The 6095-nt window shown below is 44.0% G+C and overlaps 1 long non-coding RNA gene across 1 annotated transcript; it reads right to left on the bottom strand.

The window, feature by feature from the left end:
* Positions 1-3461: 3461 nt before the first annotated feature.
* Positions 3462-4499, bottom strand: LOC149343370 (uncharacterized). Its single transcript, XR_016282706.1, has 3 exons — positions 4390-4499; positions 4001-4069; positions 3462-3488 (listed from the first exon to the last, which is right to left on the bottom strand). It is a non-coding gene; the product is annotated as an uncharacterized LOC149343370 (long non-coding RNA).
* Between the last annotated feature and the right edge of the window lie 1596 nt (positions 4500-6095).

The raw sequence follows: 6095 nt of genomic DNA, 5'->3' as shown, positions 1-6095 counted from the left end.
TCAAGTCCGAAAAGCACAAATTTTTTCACAGAAGTTTAGGAAAGTTATGAAAACAGCACAGTAATCAAAGATTCCGCAATGTAGTTTTGTAAGCAGTCGGGTCTTGACCGTGCCGGCTGATTTTTTTCATGCGTTTAATCTTTAGTCCTGAACTTCTGCAGTAAGTGTTCAATATAAGGGTTGTATAGCGCATTTTAACATGCATGTTTGTATTTTATTGACGGTAACTTTATCTTCATTCTTTTATAGAGGTTAAAATAAACTTGTACAGATTTAAAATTTTCAACTTTAACATGCTCTGCCACTTTGCGTTGTTAGTAAGCTTAGACTCTCCCGGATTAAAGAATAACTTGTCCAAATCCAGACTGTATATAACGTCGAGGTGTTACCCAATCAACCAGTGTACATTCAATGGACGTCCGAGGTATGTCCTTTACTGGATATACGGATATCCGTGGGAGATCCACCGACGTCCAACGGCTCTCGCACGGACCTCCGACGTAGGTGCAAATATAATTATTTAGACTGCCGACAGATATCCATCTCGGATATCCGCCGGCGGATCTTTTGGGGATATTTGCAGGTAATGCATTCTTCACCATTATGAGGCAAGCCAGAACTACAACCACCAATCAGTGCACCTCCCAGGGCCACTGGGCTTATCAAAAGCCCGCAGAGTGTCTGAAATCGGACATACACCTTGCTATATGTAATATGCATGAATCTGTAAAGCAATCGACCAAAATGGCAAAGCATATCAGTCGGGATGATTTTATTATGACATAAATGCCGTCTTCAGTCTTCATGAGGAATTCATCAAGCCGGCCATACACAGCAGCAGGAAGGATACTGTACAGACCATAATGAATTTGTAGACAAGCCGGGGACGTCTTCTGCAGAAAACAGTAAACATTAAGTTCAGAATATGTCATTAAAGCAAGCGAATTTGACAGACACCATTCAGTTGTATGCAGTAACTCCACCGTGCCAAGTAAATTAGTCATCTGCAGCTCCGAAAGCATGTTTACATCTTGAACAACTGGTAAGTTGTAAGCAACAGAGGTGAGGATATTTCTTGCAATACAAAATATTTTGCTTTTCCAAAAAAACTGCAAAAACAAATGCCCCACTGCAAAGCTTTGTACCAGTTCATGAAAAATGCGTTTACATTGCAAGCTTGAAGGAATTGGTGAGCGCTATAAAAACACGGAAAAGGGATGAACACACAGGATGAAGCGCTTTCTAACAACTGTTTAATCTCAGAAGAAACATGACTATATACACACATTTGACGACAAGAATGAAGGAAAAACAGGTAAAAACTATGCGCGCTTACAATAGCCGAAGATTACTGTTCTTGAGGGAGGTTAATTCTGTTCCCCCTAATATCACTGAAGGGGAGCTAACGCATTGCTTATCTGGTTTGGTTTGATTTGGAGCAATGTGCATTGCAAAAGCTTTGATAATTTCTCGTTCCCGTCTGTTTCGAGCCCTACCTATTACCTTGGTGTTTTTTAGCAAGGGTATGCATTTACAGTGTGCGAAATGAGCTGCCAGATTCCCGGACTTTGCAAGTTGTTCACATGATCTTTCGTGTTCACGGAGCGTCTTGTTAAGGCATCTTCCCGTTTGCCCTGCGTAAGTTTGTTGGCAGCTGAGCGGAATGCTGTAAATGACGTTTTCGTCACACTTTACATAGGTGTTTTCATGTTTGATGTTGCACCCAGGTTTCTTTTTGTGGTCTTCATTCTCGTTGACCTTTTTACACATTCCAATGAGCTTATTGGGAGCTGAAAAAACCACCTGGACTCCGTACTTGTTAGCTGTCCTCCTTATTCTGTGGGAGATATTGTGAACATACGGCATCACGGCAGGGCGTCCCCCGTAGCTCGTTTTCTTAGTTTTGTGGGACCCAGTAACTTCTCTTAGTAAGCTTTCAGCAGTACAGCAAAGTAACTGCTCCGGGTAACCGCCCTCCTTCAATCGGGAGACCTGTTGGTCTACGCTGTGAATTATCAGTCATTCCAGAATTGTAAAGCGAGCTGTAGCTACGTCTTGCCTGAAACCAGCTATAAAAAAATCTTGCCCCCACTCGATAATTCACAGCGTAGACCAACAGGTCTCCCAATTGAAGGAGAGTGGTTATCCGGAGCAGTTACTTTGCGGCATTGCTGAAAGCTTACTAAGAGAAGTTACTGGGTCCTACAAAACTAAGAAAATGAGCTACGAGGGACGCCCTGCCGTGATGCCGTATGTTCACAATATCTCCCACAGAATAAGGAGGACAGCTAACAAGTACGGAGTCCAGGTGGTTTTTTTCAGCTGCCAATAAGCTCATTGGAATGTGTAAAAAGGTCAACGAGAATGAAGACCACAAAAAGAAACCTGGGTGCAACATCAAACATGAAAACACCTATGTAAAGTGTGACGAAAACGTCATTTACAGCATTCCGCTCAGCTGCCAACAAACTTACGCAGGGCAAACGGGAAGATGCCTTAACAAGACGCTCCGGGAACACGAAAGATCATGTGAACAACTTGCAAAGTCCGGGAATCTGGCAGCTCATTTCGCACACTGTAAATGCATACCCTTGCTAAAAAACACCAAGGTAATAGGTAGGGCTAGAAACAGACGGGAACGAGAAATTATCAAAGCTGTTGCAATGCACATTGCTCCAAATCAAACCAAACCAGATAAGCAATGCGGTAGCTCCCCTTCAGTGGTATTAGGGGGAACAGAATTAACCTCCCTCAAGAACAGTAATCTTCGGCTATTGTAAGCGCGCATAGTTTTTACCTGTTTTTCCTTCATTCTTGTCGTCAAATGTGTGTATATAGTCATGTTTCTTCTGCGATTAAACAGTAGTTAGAAAGCGCTTCGTCCTGTGCATTTTCAGTGTTTTTATAGCACTCACCAATTCCTTCAAGTATGTATTTCCAACTCGCCCCAGTAGTAGCTCTTTTGTCTTTTACATTGCAAGACACCGCAGCTACTCCCACAGGCAGTCACTTCCATACTGATGGTCAAAAAAATTCAAGTGCAAGAGTAGGGATCCTTACCACATCGTTGCAAGCTAGCTAATGACTTAGGTTGGGCACAAGGTACACTCATAGAGAAAAGTTTGCTGGATGTCGATTTTCCAAAAATATTTATTTTTGCATTGCATCGCCAGGCAGTCAGCTGAAATTTGTTCAATAAGATCGAGTATCCATGTCCCCTCATGATTCTAGGCTTTTGATTAAATTGCTCTGGCTAACAGCACAGAGAAAATGTTTCACAAAGAACTCTCATCCCACAAATTTTTATCCATTATTGTACAAGTACACTGCAGTATAGCTAGATACCCTCCGCTGCACAGAGGAAACAGAAGGAAAGTATCCATTATGTGACAGGGTCAAACTTGCACTGTAGTTCAAACTTACCTGAAGGTTGCTGCTGTAAGCTGCAGATACTATATAGCTGCTAGCTTAGGTCAGTCACATCCACACTGTATGGACAAGAAAATAAAGTACGAGAGCACCTTATACTGCACGTTGTCAACGATGCAGCAAAACACAATCTCTGTCGAAACTACAATGCCCACAGGGTTCACTGATGAACCACGCATCAGGGCACTGACAGCATATTTGATGATCCACAGCTGCATAGGAGTAAGGAAGAGAGGTCTGGTCACAATCCAGGAACATGTGGCTCTAGGGGTGCCATATATGATCCTGCTATCTGGCTCAGCATTGAGCCCTGTGGGCATAACATGTTTGGCAAAGTTATACCAAAGCACTGCAAGAGCTCATTGCACTCAGTGATTGGGAAGTAAGTGAAAAATGTGACTGAAGCTCGCAAATTTAACACAACAGTTAAGCTGTCCTAAACAATGCTACTGCACAGTGCAAAGTACTGTGTAGTGAGTGGATGGAAGGAGACTTCCATTTGGCAAGCCTAATAAATAAATTGATAAGCTGTGGAAGTATGCACAACTTTTATATGACATTTTCAACCTACCTGTGCTTTCCACGGCTTGGCATAATTAATGTAGGCACCAATACACTCGGTAGCCGGGCCACATCCACACTGCAAAGGGAAAAGTAAGAAAAACTCAGTCGCGAAGCACTGAAAAACTAACACAGTCCTGGCACTATGCTTTTCGTGCATTCTGTTTTATCGTAATTATGAACCTACGCGCAACTGCCTTAAGATTCACACCATGCAACTACACACCGTCTCAACTTTTTTTCACAAACACGAGAAACACGTTTGCGGCAGATAATGCATAGTGCTTGCAATTTCCACTCCGTGGCAAACAAGTAGCGCAACAGAGTACAACTGCGTTAATGCGCTTTAGTCATCCCACAGCAACACCCTGAAAGTAATTTTCAAGCACAGTTACTTACCTCGCAAGTGTTAACACCATGGCCGCTTCTTTCATCCAAAGCAACAAAGCATGTCTCGGCAGGGGGTCAGGCGACACCGGAGCTTTTTCACGAGAGCTTCAGAATCAAACGAACGTCTTTTCGAGCGCGTAGATGACACTTGTAGCACAGCCAAGCAACCACAGAGCGAACAAACCGCACATTGCCGCAAAAGTAAAGGTCGAAAGGAGCACCGCGCGACGAAAACCAACGAGACCAACGCGCCACAAATATTGGCTTGGCTGATAGATTGGATTGGGTTGACTTTTAGGCTTGCCGCTCTGCCGCGGCCCCTGGTAGGAGTTTATTCGGGTTTGTTTTCATGGAAGGCAGCATGCATGGCTACATGCCTCGGTTACCTCGAAGGAGTGCTGCAGGATAAAAGGGCGTTAATTATGAGCACTGGCGCCAGAAAGCCAAGCGATTCGTTTAATTCTGGTTCTTTTACAACAACACCGTAGTTGAGTGATCTTAATCAATCTGAATATTAAACTATAGTTGGTGGTAGAAATGTGATTGTGTGAATTTTGGCATTGGCAAAATAGAATTTGTTTTAAAATGTTCGTCTGAGGGAAAACAAATTATATATGCCATGTAAGCTCACATCCCAAGAGGGATGTTTACGGATACTCCTCGGACATCCGCCGGCGGATGTCCGCCAGCCATCCAAAAACGAACGTCCCTCGTACATACACAGAATCTCCGATGCGTATATCCGAATATGGACATACGTAGGCATGCCCTATGGACATCCCAGCCTGGCACTGGAGATTCGGACCTTACTCGGACCTACCCCGGATATCCGTGGTTGACTGGGTAGTTCCGCGATGAGCGCGCACCATTCCGTTTGTTACAATGATGAACTTAGTTATGGTTTAGCATAACCAAAACATCGATCTCCGCTGGCATCCAGACAGGGGAGTAGCCCTGCTCGCAGTTCGGTAGAAAGGGCTAGAAGACTTTCGATTAACACAATGAAATGTTAGCGGCTTGACACCTTATATTTCGGGCCGCTGGCAACAATCGGTTTCATTATCGTTTTTCGGAGAATTAGGGACTGCTGAGAAACTGTGTGCACCTTTCTGGAGCAGGCTTGTGCTGTTTTAGACGTCTTACGTTAGTCTCATTTTATAGAGTCGATGAGGGCCCGCAAAACTGAAAACGCAATACTGGTATATAGTTGTCTGTTGATGCCTTACCTTGATCCCAACTTCAGATAAAAAAAGTGTAAAGAGCTAAAAAGACTGCGCGAATGAATTAAATGATTACATATCCAGGCAACTTCCATGACCGCGCCATATTCGGATAGACAGATGCCTAAAAAAACAGGCAGCCACTTCATGACAAAGCAGTTGAATACATAGCTGATCTCAAAACCAAACGCTGTCAGTTTTGTACTCGCTTCTGTTGTCAGCACAGATGTCTGGGGGTGTGGGCTCAGCCGTGGCTGAAAAAACAGGCATCTGTGCCTTTTCCCACCATGATTACTAGAAGGCACATTATGTGGCCTTGTTTTCGCATGCACCGCCGTCATTAGCGGCATTTAGCATACTGAAGACGTATCAGCGTAACCGTATACCTGTTCGCCGGACGCCGGCTGCTCACGCGCAGTGTCCGCGTCTGGCTCCACTCATGCTACTTGGCTAGTACTTCTCCGGTATACTAAAACCGTCTACTAACGATCGAGT

This window comes from Amblyomma mixtum, chromosome 5, assembly GCF_055824585.1.
Source record: "Amblyomma mixtum isolate Tamu chromosome 5, ASM5582458v1, whole genome shotgun sequence".
NCBI lineage: Eukaryota > Metazoa > Arthropoda > Arachnida > Ixodida > Ixodidae > Amblyomma > Amblyomma mixtum.
Note: the sequence above shows the minus strand (reverse complement) of the source record. Positions and strands in the feature narration are given on the sequence as shown.